This window comes from Procambarus clarkii, chromosome 51 (genome assembly GCF_040958095.1).
Source record: "Procambarus clarkii isolate CNS0578487 chromosome 51, FALCON_Pclarkii_2.0, whole genome shotgun sequence".
NCBI lineage: Eukaryota > Metazoa > Arthropoda > Malacostraca > Decapoda > Cambaridae > Procambarus > Procambarus clarkii.
This window is the reverse complement of record NC_091200.1, coordinates 34,389,122-34,413,672: the sequence shown is the minus strand read 5'-3', so window position 1 is coordinate 34,413,672 and position 24,551 is coordinate 34,389,122.

The following is a 24,551-nucleotide window of genomic DNA, read 5'->3' as shown; positions in this document are numbered from 1 at the left end:
GTGGTAAGAGCCTCTTAATTAGTCAGTTAATCATACCGTGTACAGTGTTCTTGCAATATAATATTTAGGGTGGATATAAGTTAAAATATGGAAACGAACCTCAGAAGACAACACGCTCATTTGGGACTAATTTTTTGGTACCTTCATGTGACAACATTATGCCCTCCACTGGGTAACACCCCCCACCTTCTCTCACCCTCACCCCCTCTTACAATAACACCCCCCACCTTCTCTCACCCTCACCCCCTCTTACAATAACACCCCCCACCTTCTCTCACCCTCACCCCCTCTTACAATAACACCCCCCACCTTCTCTCACCCTCACCCCCTCTTACAATAACACCCCCCACCTTCTCTCACCCTCACCCCCTCTTACAATAACACCCCCCACCTTCTCTCACCCTCACCCCCTCTTACAATAACACCCCCCACCTTCTCTCACCCTCACCCCCTCCTACAATAACACCCCCACCTTCTCTCACCCTCACCCCCTCTTACAATAACACCCCCCACCTTCTCTCACCCTCACCCCCTCTTACAATAACACCCCCCACCTTCTCTCACCCTCACCCCCTCTTACAATAACACCCCCCACCTTCTCTCACCCTCACCCCCTCTTACAATAACACCTCCTACCTTCTCTCACCCTTACCCCCTCTTACAATAACACCCCCCACCTTCTCTCACCCTCACCCCCTCTTACAATAACACCTCCAACCCACAAAGCCTACCACCCATAGCTTGTATACCATGCAAGGTGATGGAGAAGATTATTATAAACAACTTAGTAACACATCTGGAGAGAAGGGATTCCGTGACAACCCATAAAAATGGGTTTAAAATGGGTTAAACATTAAAAATGGGTAAGCAAGTTAAATCTCGCCTTACAGGCTTAATCAAATTCTACAATCAGGTGCCAAAGATTAAACAAGAAAGAGATGGATGCGCAGACTACATTTACTTGAACTGTCGGAGAGCCATTGACACAGTACCCCATAAGATGTTGATGCATAATCTGGAGAAACAGGCTGGAGAAACTGGTACCGTACTCCAGTGGATAAGGGAGTACCTAAGCAATAGGAAGCAAATAGTTACAGTGAGGGGTGAAACCTCAAATTGGCGTGAAGTCCCAAGTGGAGTGTTACGGCCCTCTCGGGTCGCAACTGAGTTCGTACTCTGATGTTATTAGAGGAAGTTGTATCCGGCCCCAAGCCAGTAGTGGCTATCAAGGGATGTGATCCGTGACGCAAGTAACTTAAAGGGGAAGGGAAATAAAGGCAAAAACTTAAGATTATAATTATTAAACCATCACCAAATAAATAATATAAGATTACACAGGGGGAAGGGTATTAACACTGTACACAATCGTCTTCTCCTGAAGACTCTGGATCCAAGCTCTCGGTGCTAAGTCCTCGGTGCTTTCGTGGCCTCACAACGAATCCTTTGAGAAGCTGAGTCTACCCTGGCCACAGGTCAGCCAAAACACAGGTCCACTGGGGGCACCGCCGTGGAGGCCGTCAACCACAAGTCCAGCAGGTCTGCTGGCAGGTTCCGGATCAGCAACGCTGGTCAGACCACTCCACGAGCGATACTAGGGTAACGCCCTAGTCAGGAGCCTCGTGTGATACCACCTGTCACTCTCCTGTCCCCAATACCCCAGAGGATAATCGTCTCCAGCAGTCGGTCCCAGGTAATCCTTCTACTGCCACTCCACTGGCAGGGTAACACCACAGTGTTCTTCCGGGAGGCGACTCACAGCTGCTACAGCAAAGCACAAAGTATGGGGACGGCTGCCTTGGGTAGACTGACTCAACTTCCATCACAGCAGTCCCAGGTCGACTCTGTAAGCAGACACGTCATCAATAACAGGGACACACAAAAACACCTCACTTACAGGCTCAGACACAAACGCCCGGCGTATCCACTCCATAGATGGCGCTGTTGTCTGAGCACCACCTCACCAGAGGTCAGCAGCGGCTGTGTTGAGCGCTGAACGGGACTGGAAACTGGCCCTCGTAGCCAGTACACGTCGTCCTCACCAGGTGTCGTCGTCCGTTTGGAGGGGGTTTCGGGAGCTGACCCACAGATGGCGTGGTCGTCACTGCTCCGTGCTCGGACGCTGGATCCGGGTTCGTAACACCTCCCCACCAAAAAGAATTTGGTTTGGGTTTCTATAAAAGAGAAGACAAACCAAATTGGTACGGGGACACAACTCCAAATGGACTCACAATTACTGTAAACTGGCACGGCGAGGCTGTCTCGTCCACAGAACTGTACTAAGGAGAAACTCTGGCACAAAGGGAACTTGAAAATGGCAGGCGATGACCTGCCTGACGTAATTTTCCACATTTCCACTGCGATGTCAAGCAGGGGCATCATCTCACATCTCTCAAGTAAGGATCGGTGTGGACACGATCTGGGGCGACTCGACACTTCCCTATGTCGTGGCACCGATGATGGCTGGACACAGACGGCATTTCTGGTACCGATCCGGCGGTCCTTCAGGGAGTCGGGCACCTGGAATACAGGGGTCTGATAATTCAGAGTGACAGCGACAGCGGGTAAAACAGTACTTACAGCATACTCTACTAGGTCCACACCTAGTCCCAACGGGGCTGTTCGTACGTCGCAGATGGCATTCGCTCTGACACCATCAGGTCGACCAACGTTCCACATAACGCTGCATTGAGGCTCAGCAGTCACGCGGGGGGTGTCAACCTGTCGGAAACAGTCACTCACATTATCATATCTCGTACCTCCTGTATCAACCATCACCTTCCAGGTCCCTTCTTCGACTGCAACACTCATAGTGCACGTGTCTAATCCCTGGGATCTCTTCACGATGTTCAAGGGAGCCATCATCCTTCGGGTCGTCCACTGGTCCTTACTGAGAACACACACGAGAATCAAACAAAATATCGCTAAGAAACATGGGGCCAATTGAGGGATAAGCTTCCCGAGCCTGTCATGTCCATAACCGGCTATATCCACTAGCCTGGTTTGGACCAAAGAGGGCACTAGACTTTTCGAACACACCTCACATACCTCTGACGTCTGGGGAATCTCTGGCCGGTTCAATGAACGCTGTACAATGCCATACCGCAAGTACACATCCGCCTTCGCTCCAGACTCGTTGGTATCCGTGGGTGCCTGCTCACAAGGCCTCTCTTCTTGCTCAGGTACTTCTGCCATCGTAACCTCATGTTCCTTGTCGAGAGAAAAATCAGGAGACACTGCTAGAATATTGTAGACTCTGTTGTCAATCTGTAGGTGAGAGGAAGGATTAAACATACTCAAATCCGGGTCTGTCTTTACCTGGACATTACCACTGCCTGTCGTTACCTCTGACCTTGCTGTTCCGGCCGACTCGTCCACGACCTTGGGAAGATTGTTGCTCCAACCTGTCACCAAGTCGTTGGCTAGTACCACGTCAATCCCAGCCACAGGGAGGGTATCGACTACTGCCAACTCACATGTGCCGCTGAAGTAAGGCGAGTCGAGATGTACTGGCACTAAGGGGGCGATGTACTGCGTCCTAGGAAACCCAACCAGGACAACCTTTTGTCTCCCGTCCACACTTACTCCCTCGGGTAACGAGCTTCTCACGATCAGGGACTGGGCTGCTCCACTATCTCTGAGCACTACTACAGATCTACCAGTATGATCACTCGTTACGTACCCGCTTGAAGTGTGAGGGGCGAACAAACTTGGTCCTTCCTGCGTCGTCGTCGACTGGCTTCCTGCTGGTGGTGTCACACAGCTCATCATCATCACCTCCCTACGTGCGCCGCCACCTCTTCTGCCTCGGCACATAGCAGCTACATGCCCTTTCTGCCCACAAGTCCAGCACACCACATTCCTCCTTGGACTACGGTGTTTCGGACTGCTAGGACTAGTCCTTCGAGGGCTACTTGGGGGCGTCTTCTTAGCGCTTCGTGGGACGGGAGTCTCTTCTTCGTCCTGAGGTTTGTCAAACCGGCGTTGGTAATGCCTTGGGACGTACTTAGCAGGAGGCCTATGCGTCAGGATGTATTCCTCAGCCATGGTGGCTGCTGCACTCAAGGTCTCTACCTGCTGTTCCTCTAAGTACGTCTTCAGGTCTCCAGACAAACAATCCTTGAAGTCCTCTAGCAGTATAAGCTGCTCGAGGTCTTCTTTGGTCTCCACCTTCCGAGAGGCACACCATTCCTGAAAAAGTCGCTCCTTGATGGTGGCGAATTCGGTGAAAGTGTGCTCTGAGGTCTTCTTCAGGTTTCTGAACTTTTGTCTGTAAGCCTCAGGTACCAATTGGTACGCCATGAGCACGACCTTCTTCACCTTGTCGTAATCGCCGGAGTCGTCAAGGGATAACGTGGAGTAGGCGATTTGGGCCTTCCCAGTCAAGACTGACTGTATCATGATGGCCCAATTCTCCCTTGGCCACTCCAAAGAGGCAGCTACTTTCTCGAAGGCTGCGAAGAACTTCGAAACTTCCCTCTCATTGAATTTGGGGACCATTTTGATGTTCCTTACCGGATCGAAATTGCTGGTTTCCGTTGTTGGCCTCCGACCACCGCCTAATCGTAATACTTCTAGTTCATGTTGTCTCTGTCTTTCGTTTTCTTCTCTCTCTCACTGTTCTCTTTCTCGTTTCTCTTCTCTCTCTCGCTCTTCTCTTTCTCGTTTCTCTTCTCTTTCTCGCTCTTCTCTTTTTCTTTCCCACTCTTCTCTTTTTTCTTCTCGTTCTAATTCTAAACGCCTCATCACCAATTCTTTATCTTTCATCTCCTTTTCTTTATCTTTTAATTCTCGTTCTAATTCTAAACGCCTCATCGCCAATTCTTTATCTTTCATCTCCATTTCTTTATCTTTTAATTCTCGTTCTAATTCTAACTTCTTCCACTCTATCTCGCGATTTATCTCTAAGGCGTGCATTTTGACTGTTAGTAAGCTAATATTCAGCTCACCTGCATCACTGTCAATGTCACTACCTTTATCTTCCTTTTCAGTGGAAGCAACTTCTTCACTTTCCTTGGTACCTAGTGCCTCACTTTCTTGTTTTTCTTCGGCCTTCAAATGCCGGTGAACCTTGGATAAGATCTCCACACGGGAATCACTGGCACGGATCTTTATCTCTAGGTAGGCACTAACTAGCACTAGTTCTGGTTTGCTCAGATATTTTAATCTGGCAAGACAGTCCTCTCTGTTCATAAAAGCCTGAACATCGTCCAGATCATCGATGGTAGCTTTTTCTGCCATTTTGTCACAGATAGAACACTTAGCACTTAACACACCGCTTTCTCGTTAGCACTTAATGCACCGAGCACTGTTCTACGCCAATATTGCACTTTATCGCACCTGGCACCTCACTTGCCAATATTGCACGTAATTACCTCGGGCACCGCACTACGCAATATCGCACTTAATCACAGCGAACCCTTCGCTCTACAATATTGCACTGAATCACTGAGCACCGCACTAGTCAATATTGCACTTAATCGCTTAGTCACAGCGAGCACCGCACTGCACAATATTGCACTTAGTCACTCTTGAGCACCGCACAGGACGTATAACGTCACACACAGGGGGAATTATATACAGGGATTACGCCACTTCACCACCCCTGTCAAACATACTTAACAAGGGGACGGATCCCGCTGGGGATGCCAATTATGTTATGGCCCTCTCGGGTCGCAACTGAGTTCGTACTCTGATGTTATTAGAGGAAGTTGTATCCGGCCCCAAGCCAGTAGTGGTTATCAAGGGATGTGATCCGTGACGCAAGTAACTTAAAGGGGAAGGGAAATAAAGGCAAAAACTTAAGATTATAATTATTAAACCATCACCAAATAAATAATATAAGATTACACAGGGGGAAGGGTATTAACACTGTACACAATCGTCTTCTCCTGAAGACTCTGGATCCAAGCTCTCGGTGCTAAGTCCTCGGTGCTTTCGTGGCCTCACAACGAATCCTTTGAGAAGCTGAGTCTACCCTGGCCACAGGTCAGCCAAAACACAGGTCCACTGGGGGCACCGCCGTGGAGGCCGTCAACCACAAGTCCAGCAGGTCTGCTGGCAGGTTCCGGATCAGCAACGCTGGTCAGGCCACTCCACGAGCGATACTAGGGTAACGCCCTAGTCAGGAGCCTCGTGTGATACCACCTGTCACTCTCCTGTCCTCAGTACCCCAGTGGATAATCGTCTCCAGCAGTCGGTCCCGGGTAATCCTTCTACTGCCACTCCACTGGCAGGGTAACACCACAGTGTTCTTCCGGGAGGCGACTCACAGCTGCTACAGCAAAGCACAAGGTATGGGAACGGCTGCCTTGGGTAGACTGACTCAACTTCCATCACAGCAGTCCCAGGTCGACTCTGTAAGCAGACACGTCATCAATAACAGGGACACACAAAAACACCTCACTTACAGGCTTAGACACAAACGCCCGGCGTATCCACTCCATAGATGGCGCTGTTGTCTGAGCACCACCTCACCAGAGGTCAGCAGCGGCTGTGTTGAGCGCTGAACGGGACTGGAAACTGGACGACGTGTACTGGCCCTCGTAGCCAGTACACGTCGTCCTCACCAGGTGTCGTCGTCCGTTTGGAGGGGGTTTCGGGAGCTGACCCACAGATGGCGTGGTCGTCACTGCTCCGTGCTCGGACGCTGGATCCAGGTTCGTAACATGGAATCCCACAGGGCTCTGTACTCAGACCTATCCTGTTTCTGATATACGTAAATGATCTCCCTGGGGGTATAAAATCATTCCTCTCAATGTTTGCTGATGATACCAAAATTATGAGGAGGATTTAGACAGAGGAGGACAGCTTGAAGCTTCAAGATGACCTGGACAAGCTGAAGGAATTTTCGAACCAATGGTTGTTAGAATTTAACCCAAGCAAATGTAATGTAATGAAGATAGGCGTAAGGACCAGGACACCAGACACAAGGTATCATTTGCGAGATAAAATTCTTCAAGAGTCAGAGAGAAAGATTAGGGGTTGATATCACGCCAGACCTGTCTCCTGAAGCCCATATCAAGAGAATAACATCAGTGGCATATGCCAGGTTAGCCAATATAAGAACGGCCTTTAGAATCTTGTGTGAGGAATCATACAGAACTTTATATACCACATATGTCAGACCAATCCAGGAATTTGCGGCTCCAGTGTGGAGTTCATATCTACTCAAGCATAAGACTAAATTGGAAAAGTTTCAAAAGTATGTCACTAAACTAGTACCCGAACTGAGGGGTATGAACTACGAGGAGAGACTATGGGAATTAAACCTCAGGTCACTGGGAGGTAGAGGAGTTATGGGGGACATGATCTCTACATACAAGATTCTCAAATGAATTGATAGGGTAGATAAAGATAGACTATTTAATGCATGGGGCACACACACACTATGGGACACAGGTGAAAATTGAGTGCCTAAATGAGCAATAAAATCATTAGAAAGATTTTTGTCTGAGTAGTTGACAAATGGAATGCATTAGGCAGTGATGTGGTGGAGGCTGACTCCATACACAGTTTCAAGTGTATATATGATAGAGCCCAATAGGCTCAGGAACCTGTACATCTGATGACTGACAGTTGAGAGACGGGACCAAAAAGCCAGAGATCAGTCCCGCAGTCACAACTAGGTAAGTGCAACTAGGTAAGTACACACACACACACATATGAAGTACTTGTACTTAATTTTAATTAGAAAAGTTTTAAATCATCAGTTTTACTACTGCAACTGACTACGATTTGACAGCAAATTTGACTAGGACAACAAATCATGCTGTCAACGATATTCAGCTGTTTATCCATACCCCTGTCTGTCTCTATCCATAAGTATATTCTTCACGCTATCAGTCCACATCTCTATGCATACATCTATATATATATCTGCTCTCTGTCTATCTCTTTTATGTCTTTCTGTCTCTCTTTTCTAGCTCTCTCTTTCTCTGTTTATCAGCCTCTATTTCTTCCCTCTGCCTCTGTGTCTGCCTTTTTCTGACTATGTGTCTCTGTCTTTGTATTTCTCGGTCACTGTCTGTCTGTCTCTCTCTTCCTTATCAACAATATTTTAGTGTAATGTGTGGGTTATCGCCTGCGAGAAGAGCTTATTTGACATACTACAAAATGTATAGTTCCCTTACTCTCATAAAGGATTGTGTCTTGCAAAACTTTTAAAGTTGTGGAAGAATCGTCTGTTTTATGTGAGTACGAACAAATTATTGACAGCAGGTAATTTGTTAATTTTACCTGGATCAGTGTAAAAGGGTACATATTACTATACGAAAAAACGATTGTTCTGAAAGTTTGTTTTGATACTATCTAGCTGAACAGAGGGCGTGCATTGCCAAAAATGTGTGAGGGGGGTCTGAATGTGATCCTGACATGCTCTTACCTATTGAATTCTGACAACCCAAATCATCCATTTTTCATCCTGTACCCCAGACCATTTCTTCTGCCCATATGGATGACGCTAGCTCCATCTGTGTGGCCTCCAACGACGAACAGACAAACAGCCAGACACACACACACACAGATATTCTCTCACACTTTGGAGTACGTAACACAATATATGTAATGTGTCTCGACTCAATAAGTTTAATATTTTGAGTTTATATTTCAGGTGAAAATGTCTATAAATATTGAACATTTATTGGTTCTTAGTCTTGGAAACTTTGACCGAATTTGTGCTGTATATTATACTGGATGGGTATCCAGCGATGCCTAGGTCTGTCTGTCTGTCCAATTTGACCATATATCTATCCTTCCACCTATCTCTCTATTTATCTATCCGTCCATCCACCTATCTCTCTTATTATTTAGCCATTAATCTATATATATAATCAATGCATCCATCTATCTATCTCTCTATCTCGGTCTATCTATCCATCTATCTCGGTCTATCTATCCATCTATCTATCTACTCATCATATATTTAAGAATCTATATATATTCATCTATCTTTCAATCTACCTATATAGGAATCCATATATTCATTTATCTATCTTTCTCTCTGTTCACCTGTACGTCTATCCATCTGTCCAAACATCTACACCTCTGCCTATTTGTCTATACATCTATCTATTAGTCTTTCCCTTTATACATCCATCTATCCATCTATCGACGTGTAGAAGAATGTAAGAACTCTTGTATATATACATAAATAAATAAAATAACTAAATAAATAAAAATACGAAAATATCTATCCATCCATCTACTCATCTATCCATCTACTCATTCATCTATCTATTCATACATCTATCCATTCATCTGCCCTCTCTGTTCCTTTATCTATATACATCTGTCCATCTTTCCATCCATCTTTCTCTCCACCTGTGCCGCCATTTATCCATCCATCAATGCAACCATCTGTCCATAAATCTTTTCATCTAGCTTTCTATCCATCTATCTCACTATATCTACAGCTTGCTTTCTTTTCATCTATCTATCCATGCACCTAATCAACTTTGTATCCATTAATTCAACCAAATATCTGTTCATTTAACTATCAATCTATATATTCGTCTATATATCATTGTACCTAAACATCCAGCAATCAATGCATCCATACATCTATCAATCCACTTACCTGTCTATTCATGTTTCCAGCCATCTATTCATCCATTAATCTGCTGTCAATCTCTGTCTCTAGATAGCTTTGTCTCTATTTCTCTATATCTGTCTGACTATCTGTTCATCAGAGAGAGAGAGCTCTGATGAGAAATATAATTGTCTGTGTGTTGGGTGTCAACAGTGAGAGGATGTTACGATCCTGGGTCCACCTGACTGTGGCAGATGGACCGGGATCGAGTGGCATTTGTTGACATACAGATGATGTAGGAACTCTTCACTTATGTGTGCATTTTAGGTGTGATGGGCCCTGAATGTGTTGGATTATACGTTGGATTAGTGATATTTAAATAATAGAGTTTTTTGATTAGTTTGGTTAAAGAATCAATGTTAATTGTGTGGTACGTTTATACACAGGATTGCTCCCAAATTTAAAATGGCGGCCGAATACGTCCTTGCCAGATGTAAGAGCATTTTGATGCTCCTACATCTATAGGTTTCCACTGAACCCGAGCCAATGGCTTCACTCAATCCCCCCCCATGCACTGTGGCTCAGTCTTCAGGGTACTCCTTTATCAATACACACAGAGTGTGTGCCTGGGAACAACCAGCACATAGGTTCGAACCCTCGCCACGGCTCCTACAGATTTTCTCATTGATACATCACGAGAGTGTGATTACTCTCTGTGTATTAAAGGAAGAGCGTCAGAGGTAGAACATTCCAAGATGACTGAGCCAGAGTGCATGTGGTGGATTGTCTGACACCCTGCATCGGCGTCAATGGAAGGCTCAGGAGTCCTAGAGGGTGCAGTAGTACCCAAGGTTGCAATTGTTTTGACCATGTCCTGGCCTAGTCGTCTGGAAGGTGTGCCTGGTAACTCACAGCACATTGGTTAGAACCCTCATGGCGGCTACTACGGCTGATCTATTTATTAATCCGCCTCTTCGTCTATCCATCCATCCCTTTAACTACTGTCTGTCTCATTCTCTTCCTCTATCTTTATCTCTGCCTCTCTCTGTCTATCTGTCTCTAGCTGTGTTTCTGTTTCTGAGTTTCTGTGTGCGTCTCTCTCTCTATGTTTTTCTGTCCCTCTGTCTTACAATAGTGTTATGTGTGGGTAGTCGGCAGTGGGAGCAGTTCAGCGGTGTGAAGAACTAACAAACAATAGTTACCCTTACTCTGGTATACAGCAGTTTGCTTGAGAAACGTTTGACGCTGTGGGAGAATTGTCTGTTCAATGTGAGTAAAGGCAAATTATTCACAGCTGGAATTTTATGTCAATTTTCACAAATTAATGAATAATGTGGCAGATTACTATAAAACTATTTTTTTATATGAAAAATTTGGCCCCCAACTTTGAACAGACAGACATTCTCTCATATGGTATAATTATAAAATATAAATATTGCATTTTGACACATAAAAATTGTGGTGTGTTGTATGACATCAGTGTTATATAATGTGGGGATGCATAAATGTCATCCTTACCAAACTCATCTGTAGCGTTAATGTTTACTCCAGCGTCGAGGAGGACCTTCACAGTGTTGTTGTGACCATATACGGCTGCCAAGTGAAGGGGTGTCCTGCCTGTCAACAGACACCACAATTGTTATTATGCTTAAACCGTCGCGATTCCTGTACTTTATGTAAATATTGAAATAATCTGTTCTAGATGAATATTTTTATATACTAGTAAAGTGTACAGACTAAATAGTATGCAACATTATTTTCCACCCTAAATTTAAGAGAGAAAGATCATGTTAAAATTTTTAAGAATAGATCACTATTAAAATATCTATCTAAACAGTTCTTATTTGATAATGTATTACTTGTGACGAGAGCGACAGTGGTGCTATTGTCAGGCCCGAAACGCTGAGTGTATTAGTGGTATGAACCATACTACTGTATATTCTTGCCCTGTCTAGAGATCCAACATTCTTCTCGTATACCATTTTGTATGTATGTGATTTTCCCTAATAAATATTATTATTATTATTATGTACATAAGAAGAGCATTACTGGGACTTTAATTATTAAATAATAATAAATAATAATTATTTATTAATTTAATTATTATTATGTACATAAGAAAAGACTTTACTGGGGTGAACCAATAGCTCCAGTCTTGCCATCGTCAGTTAACCAATATAACCTTTATAAGCATCGTATGCCATACAAGTTTGTCAATAAAATGTTGGCAATACTTGCTCGAGGAAAGAGAAACATTGTTGCCATCACAGGTCAACAAATATAACCATAACTGGTATGTAACTAATGATATTTGAGAATGGCAGATGGAGGCATGAGGAACATCATTGTCGTCATCAGTTAACAATGACCTTCACAGATACTCTGAACACCACCATTCGCTATCTTATCATGCACGCTTAAGGCATCAGCAACACCATGTTACGCCCGATAAATATTATTATAATTTATGATATCCTGCTTCACTAGTTGTTATCTAACCTTACTGACTTGAGAAGAGAGTAACATTGTGGTATCATTGTCAGATAACCAAGATGATTATTGAGGATATCCTTCATCTGGTGATGAGGACATCACCAGATGTCGTTCCATCCCCAGGTTAACCTACTTTCTGAGGTGTTCATCATCCTACAGTAGCCAAAATCTAAGCGAGTATGACCTGTTACTGAAATCAATGTTAGAAAAAAGCCCTCAACCTCTCTCTCGATGACCTACAGTGGAAACAAGCCTCTCTTTCCCTAAGACTTCGGGGCCTCGGAGGTCGAACAGCAACGCAAATCACCGTACCAGTCTTCCTGTCCTCCTCCTCGGCATCCGACGACCTTGTGAAGGAAATTCTACCTGCCTACTTACATCAGCTGGCACGTGAACACGATCCCAATTTTATATGCTGTGCCACAGAGTGGGCCTCTCGTGCAGGCCAATCACCTCAACCACCATCCCCAAAAGCCCACAAGCAATCCAGCTGGGATGGCCCCATTGTAGACCAAGTTGCTGCAACAACACAACACGACATTGCTCGCCTAACAGCAGTAGCAGCCCCATATGCAGGGGATTTCATGTTAGAAATCCCAATGTCATCAACTGGCACACGTCCCGCACCACACGCCTTCTGAATTGCTGTGGCCCACCCCCTTGTTGCCCCAATCCACACCATATATAAGTGTTTTTGCGGTGAGGTGGTGGCCGACAGGTACGGCCACCATGGCCTACTCTGCCAAAGCACAGGGGGATGGCACTCGAGGCACAGTGAAGTTAACGACATCATCAGAAGGAACCTCACCACAGCTGGATGCCCAGTTGAGAGAGAGCCCCGTTACCTTACGCCCCACAACTCTGATGCTCTTATTGGTCGCCCGGATGGTATCACAGTGAACCCCTGGAAGAATGACAAGCAGTTGGTGTGGGACTACACGTGTGTATCAACCCTGGCTAACACTTACATTGATTTCAGTGTTGCACAACCAGGTTGCACTGCCACCCACAAGGAAGCAGCCAAATCCCGTAAGTATAGTGAACTGGATCACCACTACAATTTTGTCCCCATTGCTTCTGAGACACTAGTCGCCTGGGGTAAAAGTGCCACCAGTTTTATTTAAAGGAACTAGGTTCTATGCTAATTGAAACATTATGAAACCCTAGAGCTGCCAGCTTCCTTTTCCAGCACCTCAGCGTGGTGATACAAAGGGAAAATGCACACTGCATTCAGGGTTCCTGCCCGCCATCTGAGGCGTTGGAGGAACTCGACCACTTATGATATGCATCTTTGTGTTCAGTGAGAATCCACAAGGTCTTTTCTGGAAACTTCTTATTTTTTTCTCCGAGGCTATGGGTCCCCACTTTGACCAAAGGTGGTACCCGCACAACTTTATATATATATATATATATATATATATATATATATATATATATATATATATATATATATATATATATATATATATATATATATATATATATATATATATATATATATATATATATATATATATATATATATATAATAAATATGTAATAAATAAATATTAAATACAGAAACTAATAAATACAGAATATGCGGTCATATTCAATGAAACATATATATATATATATATATATATATATATATATATATATATATATATATATATATATATGTATATTTCTAGTCTGACGCGACACGGGCGCGTTTCGTAAAACTTATTACATTTTCAAAGACTTCACAAATACACAACTGATTAGAACTTACGTATCTCTGATTTTATATCTACATTTGAGTGAGGTGGGAGGGGTGATGTGGCATTAACACAAGACAGAACAAGAGGGGATATTAATAGGGTATTAAAAGTATCAACACAAGACAGAACAGAAACAATGGGTATTGAATAGAAGTGTTTGTAGAAAGCCTATTGGTCCATATTTCTTGATGCTTCTATATTGGAGCGGAGTCTTGAGGTGGGTAGAATATAGTTGTGCAATAATTGGCTGTTGATTGCTGGTGTTGACTTCTTGATGTGTAGTGCCTCGCAAACGTCAAGCCGCCTGCTATCGCTGTATCTATCGATGATTTCTGTGTTGTTTACTAGGAACAACACAATCCTAGTAAACAACACAGAAATCATCGATAGATACAGCGATAGCAGGCGGCTTGACGTTTGCGAGGCACTACACATCAAGAAGTCAACACCAGCAATCAACAGCCAATTATTGCACAACTATATTCTACCCACCTCAAGACTCCGCTCCAATATAGAAGCATCAAGAAATATGGACCAATAGGCTTTCTACAAACACTTCTATTCAATACCCATTGTTTCTGTTCTGTCTTGTGTTGATACTTTTAATACCCTATTAATATCCCCTCTTGTTCTGTCTTGTGTTAATGCCACATCACCCCTCCCACCTCACTCAAATGTAGATATAAAATCAGAGATACGTAAGTTCTAATCAGTTGTGTATTTGTGAAGTCTTTGAAAATGTAATAAGTTTTACGAAACGCGCCCGTGTCGCGTCAGACTAGAAATAAAAATGAATTTTGGAGAAGTGATTTTTGATTTACCTCTAACAGTGAAGCGTAATGTACGAAAGATTGAGAAAATTCGTGTTAGAATTATTAATCTTACTTTTTCGGTCATATTTAATAATATATGTCTACAGGAAAGACTGCTACCAAAATATACTAATATATGTATATATATATATATATATATATATATATATATATATATATATATATATATATATATATATATATATATATATATATATATATACATATATATATATATATATATCTTTGAAAATGTATATATATTGTCTTTGAAAAATTGAGAAGTGTCTTGCAAAATGCTTCTAGGCATCAGACCATAAATAAAGAGTGAAAATTATTTTGAAGAGTTAATCTTTCAACAACACTCGACAGAGAAGAGAAATATAAGAAATATTCAGAAGATTTGTGTTAGAATCATTAATCTTACCCTTTCGGTCGTATATATATATATATATATATATATATATATATATATAAATATATATATATATATATATATATATATATATATATATATATATAAATATATATATATATATATATATATATATATATATATATATATATATATATATATATATATATATATATATATATATATATATATATATATATATATATATCAGGTCAATGTGTGGGGTCACCAGCTGAGGTCACGGCGGTCCTCAGGTCAGTGTGTGGGGTCACAGCGGTCCTCAGGTCAGTGTGTGGGGTCACGGCGGTCCTCAGGTCAGTTTGTGGGGTCAGGTGCTGGGGTCACGACGGTCCTCTGGTCAGTGTGAGATCACCCGCTAGGGTAGCGACGGTCCTCAGGTCAGTGTGTGTGGGGTCACCCACCCGCTGGGGTCACGACGGTCCCCACGTCAGTGTGTGGGGTCACAAACTCGCTGGGGTCACGACGGTCCTCAGGTCAGTGTGTGTGGGGTCACCCACCCGCTGAGGTCACGACGGTCCTCAGATCAGTGTGTGTGGGGTCACCCACCAGCTGAGGTCACGACGGTCCTCAGGTGAGTGTGTGTGGTGTCACCCGCTGGGGTCACAACGGTCCTCAGGTCAGTGTGTGTGGGGTCACCCGCTTGGGTCACGACGGTCCTCAGGTCCGTGTGCGTGGGGTCACCTACCCACTGGGGTCACGACGGTCCTCAGGTCAGTGTGTTTGGGGTCACCCACCCGCTGGGGTCACGACGGTCCTCAGGTCAGTGTGTGTGGGGGTCACCCACCCGCTGGGGTCACGACGGTCCTCCTGTCAGTGTGTGTGGGGTCACCCGCTGGGGTCACGACGGTCCTCAAGTCTGTGTGGGATCACCCGCTGGCGTCACGACGGTCCTCAGGTCAGTGGGTGTTGGGTCACCCACCCGCTGGGGTCTCGACGGTCATCAGGTCAGTGTGTGTGGGGTCAACCGCTGGGGTAACAACGGTCCTCAGGTCAGTGTGTGTGGGGTCACCCACCCGCTGGGGTCACGACGGTACTCAGGTCAGTTTGGGGTCACCCGCTGGGGTCACGATGGTCCTCAAATCAGCGTGTGGGGTCACCTGCCGGGGTCACGACGGTCCTCAGGTCAGTGTGTGTGGGGTCACCCGCTGGGGTCACGACGGTCCTCAGGTCAGTGTGTTGGGTCACCCAACCGCTGGGGTCACGACGGTCCTCAGGTCAGTGTGTGTGGGGTCACCCGCTGGGGTCACGACGGTCCTCAGATCAGTGTGTGTGGGGTCACCCACCCGCTGGGTTCACAACGGTCTTCAGGTCAGTGTGTTGGGTCACCCACCCGCTGGGGTCACGACGGTCCTCAGGTCAGTGTGTGTGGGGTCACCCGGTGGGGTCACGACGGTCTTCAGATCAGTGTGTGTGGGGTCACCCGCTGGGGTCACGACGGTCCTCAGGTCAGTGTGTGTGGGGTCACCCACCCGCTGGGGTCACGACGGTCCCCACGTCAGTGTGTGGGGTCACAAACTCGCTGGGGTCACGACGGTCCTCAGGTCAGTGTGTGTGGGGTCACCCACCCGCTGAGGTCACGACGGTCCTCAGATCAGTGTGTGTGGGGTCACCCACCAGCTGAGGTCACGACGGTCCTCAGGTGAGTGTGTGTGGTGTCACCCGCTGGGGTCACAACGGTCCTCAGGTCAGTGTGTGTGGGGTCACCCGCTTGGGTCACGACGGTCCTCAGGTCCGTGTGCGTGGGGTCACCTACCCACTGGGGTCACGACGGTCCTCAGGTCAGTGTGTCTGGGGTCACCCACCCGCTGGGGTCACGACGGTCCTCAGGTCAGTGTGTGTGGGGGTCACCCACCCGCTGGGGTCACGACGGTCCTCCTGTCAGTGTGTGTGGGGTCACCCGCTGGGGTCACGACGGTCCTCAAGTCTGTATGGGGTCACGACGATCCTCAGTTCAGTGTGTGTGGGGTCACCCACCCGCTGGGGTCACGACGGTACTCAGGTCAGTGTGTGTGGGGTCAACCGCTGGGGTCACTACGGTCCTCAGGTCAGAGTGTGTGGGGTCACCCACCCACTGGGGTCACGACGGTCCTCAGGTCAGTTTGGGGTCACCCGCTGGGGTCACGATGGTCCTCAGGTCAGCGTGTGGGGTCACCTGCCGGGGTCACGACGGTCCTCAGGTCAGTGTGCGGGGTCACTGCGGTCCTCAGGTCAGTGTGTTGGGTCACCCACCCGCTGGGGTCACGACGGTCCTCAGGTCAGGGTGTGTGGGGTCACTGGCTGGGGTCACGTCGGTCCTCATGTCAGTGTAGGGTTACCCGCTGGGGTCACGATGGTCCTCAGGTCAGTGCGTGGGGTCACCTGCCGGGGTCACGACGGTCCTCAGGTCAGTGTGCGGGGTCACTGCGGTCCTCAGGTCAGTGTGAGGGGTCACCAGCTGGGGTCATGTCGGTCCTCAGGTCAATGTGTGGGGTCACCAGCTGAGGTCACGGCGGTCCTCAGTTCAGTGTGTGGGGTCACAGCGGTCCTCAGGTCAGTGTGTGGGGTCACGGCGGTCCTCAGGTCAGTGTGTGGGGTCAGGTGCTGGGGTCACGACGGTCCTCTGGTCAGTGTGAGATCACCCGCTAGGGTCACGACGGTCCTCAGGTCAGTGTGTGTGGGGTCACCCACCCGCTGGGGTCACGACGGTCCTCAGGTCAGTGTGTGTTGGTTCACCCGCTGGGGTCACAACGGTCCTCAGGTCAGTGTGTGTGGGGTCTCCCGCTTGGGTCACGACGGTCCTCAGGTCCGTGTGCGTGGGGTCACCTACCCACTGGGGTCACGACGGTCCTGAGGTCAGTGTGTGTGGGGTCACCCGCTGGGGTCACGACGGTCCTCAGATCAGTGTGTGTGGGGTCACCCGCTGGGGTCACGACGGTCCTCAGGTCAGTGTGTTGGGTCACCCACCCGCTGGGGTCACGACGGTCCTCAGGTCAGTGTGTGTTGGTTCACCCGCTGGGGTCACGACGGTCCTCAGATCAGTGTGTGTGGGGTCACCCGCTGGGGTCAGGACGGTCCTCAGGTCAGTGTGTTGGGTCACCCACCCGCTGGGGTCACGACGGTCCTCAGGTCAGTGTGTGTGGGGTCACCCGCTGGGGTCACGACGGTCCTCAGATCAGTGTGTGTGGGGTCACCCACCCGCTGGGTTCACAACGGTCTTCAGGTCAGTGTGTTGGGTCACCCACCCGCTGGGGTCACGACGGTCCTCAGGTCAGTGTGTGTGGGGTCACCCGCTGGGGTCACGACGGTCCTCAGATCAGTGTGTGTGGGGTCACCCGCTGGGGTCACGACGGTCTTCAGGTCAGTGTGTGTGGGGTCACCCACCCGCTGGGGTCACGACGGTGCCCAGGTCAGTGTGTGGGGTCACAAACTCGCTGGGGTCACGACGGTCCTCAGGTCAGTGTGTGTGGGGTCACCCACCCGCTGAGGTCACGACGGTCCTCAGATCAGTGTGTGTGGGGTCACCCACCCGCTGAGGTCACGACGGTCCTCAGGTGAGTGTGTGTGGGGTCACCCGCTGGGGTCACAACGGTCCTCAGGTCAGTGTGTGTGGGGTCACCCGCTTGGGTCACGACGGTCCTCAGGTCCGTGTGCGTGGGGTCACCTACCCACTGGGGTCACGACGGTCCTCAGGTCAGTGTGTCTGGGGTCACCCACCCGCTGGGGTCACGACGGTCCTCAGGTCAGTGTGTGTGGGGGTCACCCACCCGCTGGGGTCACTACGGTCCTCCTGTCAGTGTGTGTGGGGTCACCCGCTGGGGTCACGACGGTCCTCAAGTCTGTATGGGGTCACGACGATCCTCAGTTCAGTGTGTGTGGGGTCACCCGCCGGGGTCACGACGGTCCTCAGGTCAGTGTGTGGGGTCACCAGCTGGGGTCACGACGGTCCTCCTGTCAGTGTGTGTGGGGTCACCCGCCGGGGTCACGACGGTCCTCAAGTCTGTGTGGGGTCACCCGCTGGGGTCACGACGATCCCCAGTTCAGTGTGTGTGGGGTCACCCGCCTGGGTCACGACGGTCCTCATGTCAGTGTGGGATCACCCGCTGGGGTCACGACGATCCTTAGGTCAGTGGGTGTTGGGTCACCCACCCGCTGGGGTCTCGACGGTCCTCAAGTCTGTGTGGGGTCACCCGCTGGGGTCACGACGATCCTCAGTTCAGTGTGTGTGTGGGGTCACCCGCCGGGGTCACGACGGTCCTCAAGTCAGTGTGGGATCACCCGCTGGGGTCACGACGGTCCTCAGATCAGTGTGTGTGGGGTCACCCACCCGCTGGGGTCATGATGGTCCTCAGGTGAGTGTGTGTGGGGTCACCCGCTAGGGTCACAACGGTCCTCAGGTCAGTGTGTGTTGGGTCACTTGCTGGGATCACGACGGTCCTCAGATCAGTGTGTGTGGGGTCACCCACCCGCTGAGGTCACGACGTTCCTCAAGTCAGTGTGTGTGGGGTCACCCACCCGCTGGGATCACGACGGTCCTCAGGTTAGTGTGTGTGGGGTCACCCACCCGCTGGGATCACGACGGTCCTCAGGTCAGTGTGTGGGGTCACCCACCCGCTGGGATCACGACGGTCCTCAGGTCAGTGTGTGTGGGGTCACCCACCCGCAGGGGTCACGACGTTCCTCAGGTCAGTGTGTGTGGGGGTCACCAGCCACCTGCTGGGGTCACGATGGTCCTCCTGTCAGTGTGTGTGGGGTCACCCGCTGGGGTCACAACGGTCCTCAGGTCAGTTTGTGTGGGTCACCCGCTGGGGTCACGACGGTCCCCAGGTCAGTGTGTGGGGTCAACCGCTGGGGTAACAACGGTCCTCAGGTCAGTGTGTGTGGGGTCACCCGCTGGGGTCACGACGGTCCTCAGGTCAATGTGTGTAGGGTCACCCACCCACTGGGGTCACGACAGTCCTCAGGTTAGAGTGTGTGGGGTCACCCACCCGCTGGGGTCACGACGGTCCTCAGATCAGTGTGTGTGGGGTCACCCGCTGGGGTCACGACGGTCCTCAGGTCAGTGTGTGTTGGTTCACCCGCTGGGGTCACGACGGTCCTCAGATCAGTGTGTGTGGGGTCACCCGCTGGGGTCACGACGGTCCTCAGGTCAGTGTGTTGGGTCACCCAACCGCTGGGGTCACGACGGTCCTCAGGTCAGTGTGTGTGGGGTCACCCGCTGGGGTCACGACGGTCCTCAGATCAGTGTGTGTGGGGTCACCCACCCGCTGGGTTCACAACGGTCTTCAGGTCAGTGTGTTGGGTCACCCACCCGCTGGGGTCACGACGGTCCTCAGGTCAGTGTGTGTGGGGTCACCCGGTGGGGTCACGACGGTCCTCAGATCAGTGTGTGTGGGGTCACCCGCTGGGGTCACGACGGTCCTCAGGTCAGTGTGTGTGGGGTCACCCACCCGCTGGGGTCACGACGGTGCCCAGGTCAGTGTGTGGGGTCACAAACTCGCTGGGGTCACGACGGTCCTCAGGTCAGTGTGTGTGGGGTTGTAACGACCGCTTACCCTGTCGTAATAACCGCGGCCTCTATTGTAAAAACCCAATGTTCCCCAGTATTAATCCTGTTATCTTGTGATCTCTCGTGATCGTAATATACGCTCTCTATTGTAATTCTCCGTCTCTCTTCACTCAATACCCCAGCTTAACACTGTTACAGTCCAGTATGACCCCTCACTGGACTGCCACGTATGTAAGAGAAATATTAAATGAGGAAGATACACCAAGGACAAGGGTTATTAGTTAAAAAAAAAACAATAACAAAACACATTTACACTGCCACCACCTTCCTGACCGACCATACCTGAATGTGTCAATCACCGATCCCCCAGGAAGGCAAGGAATCAGTAACCATGGGACTCCGGGTAATATGAATTTCAGAAATAAATTTTGGAAAATTAGTTTGTGTAATTTACGTTACTTATTTGAATCCAAGGGCAACTTTAGTATCTATTAATAGTAGGAGAACCTGGGGGGCTTCCAATACAACACCTAAAAATGACAAAGTAGCAAAATATATCAAAGGGGAGTTAAGTGAATACCACTGGACAAGCTATACAATTTATTTTATGAAACATGTAAATTAAGACAATTTGAACACATAACCTATTCTATTTCCCTAGAGGCACAATGGATATTTACCGAGGACACAAAACTCAAGTGCTACTCTACCTTAAATACCCGCACTACGGCCACGATGTTGATGGCTGCCCTCAGCCCCGAGGATACGGGCTTGCGGCCCTGTTCCTAATACACTCCCAAGACACACTGATGAAATTTTGTTTTTCCAACTTATTGCTGGGAAGGATTACTCCTCCCACCATCTACTACAGCCCCAGGGCTCCACCCATTATTTTGGCAATGGCCAACCATTTAACACGTAGGCCTGAGGTCTGGCTCTCTAGGGCCAATAAGGACTTGGCCCTTATCTCAGGCCAATCACCTTCACTGATCTGTCGTGGAAAGCTACAAGAATTCCTGAAGATTGAGTCAGCTCTCCCCAGCTATGAGAAGGGAGACAAGGCGCGTCTATGGAGCCCAGGCACCTGCGAGCAATGTTTACAAAACTGATAATTTATGTTCAAGCCTGTCTCCTCTAAGATAGGAGTAGGGACATTTGACTCTGCCTGGTATGGGGAAGGCCGCTGCTGAGAGGGAAAGAGAGGGAATGAGAGGGAGGGGATGAGAGGGGGAAGTTGAGTGGGAGAAGCCAAGGTATCCAAGACCACCCTACCCTCAGGTCAACCTCTTGACCCTGACAAATGGGCGACAGGGGGGGGAAGAGGAGAGGAGACGAATGACGGCCAAGGGGAGGGGAGAAGGAAGGAGGGGAGAGGGAAAGGAGGGGAGAAGGAGAGGGAAAAGAGGGGAGAAGGGAGAACCAATGATCTGAGCCCCAGATCATTACAACTCCCCCTCCTCGGAAATTAAGAAATTTGTGTGTAAAGCAAGTTACACACACTTTTCTTATCCAGAAATCCTGCCCTACCCTAACCATTAACTCCAAAAACAACATTTTTAACCCAACACTATTTTCAACCAATGCCTCAAAACAAAAGAAATTATCTAATCCTAACTAATTCCATACAATACTCCAACAACACTAATGGCACACCCAAAAGGTGTGCCCCAGCATGTATTTATACCTATCAACACAACAGTAATAATACATAAAACATAAGGACAGAGACCGTCCCTATAATCCTGGCTGTCCAACTTGGATGCAGCCCCGTACCCTTCCAACTACCTGGAAGACAAAACATCCTATACCTGTCTTGATATAGTAACAAATAACTGGAGAAATCCCAACCTAACAATTACTAACTAGCTAAAATCAGCTGATAGCCTTCAGCTATCCCAGTATTCCACCCGGAATAAAGATCAAACACATCACACAACAACCTGTCCTCTTAAAAAGAACGTCGCTTTTGGCCGTTTGCCCGTATGGCCGAATTTGGACGTAATTTGAAATTGAAAAAAAATATGAAAATAAATTTGGGATTTTTTTTTCAACAACAGTAAGTTAAGGGTCCTCTGATAGGTTAGGTGGGCAGGAAATTCTCATAAAGTTTCAAAACGTTATGAAAAACGTTAATTTAAAGTGCCTTCTTATAACCTCTGCGCGTACGCCGGACGACTCAAATAGAAAACGGAACAGAACGTCACTTTTGTGAGTGGATTTCATTTCAAATTACGTCCAAATTTGGCCATAGTGCGCATACCAGCCAAAAGTGACGTTCTTTTTAAGAGGACGGGTTGCACACAAAACATTAAATAAAAAAAAATCAACACAATTGATTTTTTTCAACCAACCAACCTGGGGTCACGACGATCCTCAGTTCAGTGTGTGTGGGGTCACCCGCCGGGGTCACGACGGTCCTCAAGTCAGTGTGGGATCACCCGCTGGGGTCACGACGGTCCTCAGATCAGTGTGTGTGGGGTCACCCACCCGCTGGGGTCATGATGGTCCTCAGGTGAGTGTGTGTGGGGTCACCCGCTAGGGTCACAACGGTCCTCAGGTCAGTGTGTGTTGGGTCACTTGCTGGGATCACGACGGTCCTCAGATCAGTGTGTGTGGGGTCACCCACCCGCTGAGGTCACGACGTTCCTCAAGTCAGTGTGTGTGGGGTCACCCACCCGCTGGGATCACGACGGTCCTCAGGTTAGTGTGTGTGGGGTCACCCACCCGCTGGGATCACGACGGTCCTCAGGTCAGTGTGTGGGGTCACCCACCCGCTGGGATCACGACGGTCCTCAGGTCAGTGTGTGTGGGGTCACCCACCCGCAGGGGTCACGACGTTCCTCAGGTCAGTGTGTGTGGGGGTCACCAGCCACCTGCTGGGGTCACGATGGTCCTCCTGTCAGTGTGTGTGGGGTCACCCGCTGGGGTCACAACGGTCCTCAGGTCAGTTTGTGTGGGTCACCCGCTGGGGTCACGACGGTCCCCAGGTCAGTGTGTGGGGTCAACCGCTGGGGTAACAACGGTCCTCAGGTCAGTGTGTGTGGGGTCACCCGCTGGGGTCACGACGGTCCTCAGGTCAATGTGTGTAGGGTCACCCACCCACTGGGGTCACGACAGTCCTCAGGTTAGAGTGTGTGGGGTCACCCACCCGCTGGGGTCACGACGGTCCTCAGATCAGTGTGTGTGGGGTCACCCGCTGGGGTCACGACGGTCCTCAGGTCAGTGTGTGTTGGTTCACCCGCTGGGGTCACGACGGTCCTCAGATCAGTGTGTGTGGGGTCACCCGCTGGGGTCACGACGGTCCTCAGGTCAGTGTGTTGGGTCACCCAACCGCTGGGGTCACGACGGTCCTCAGGTCAGTGTGTGTGGGGTCACCCGCTGGGGTCACGACGGTCCTCAGATCAGTGTGTGTGGGGTCACCCACCCGCTGGGTTCACAACGGTCTTCAGGTCAGTGTGTTGGGTCACCCACCCGCTGGGGTCACGACGGTCCTCAGGTCAGTGTGTGTGGGGTCACCCGGTGGGGTCACGACGGTCCTCAGATCAGTGTGTGTGGGGTCACCCGCTGGGGTCACGACGGTCCTCAGGTCAGTGTGTGTGGGGTCACCCACCCGCTGGGGTCACGACGGTGCCCAGGTCAGTGTGTGGGGTCACAAACTCGCTGGGGTCACGACGGTCCTCAGGTCAGTGTGTGTGGGGTTGTAACGACCGCTTACCCTGTCGTAATAACCGCGGCCTCTATTGTAAAAACCCAATGTTCCCCAGTATTAATCCTGTTATCTTGTGATCTCTCGTGATCGTAATATACGCTCTCTATTGTAATTCTCCGTCTCTCTTCACTCAATACCCCAGCTTAACACTGTTACAGTCCAGTATGACCCCTCACTGGACTGCCACGTATGTAAGAGAAATATTAAATGAGGAAGATACACCAAGGACAAGGGTTATTAGTTAAAAAAAAACAATAACAAAACACATTTACACTGCCACCACCTTCCTGACCGACCATACCTGAATGTGTCAATCACCGATCCCCCAGGAAGGCAAGGAATCAGTAA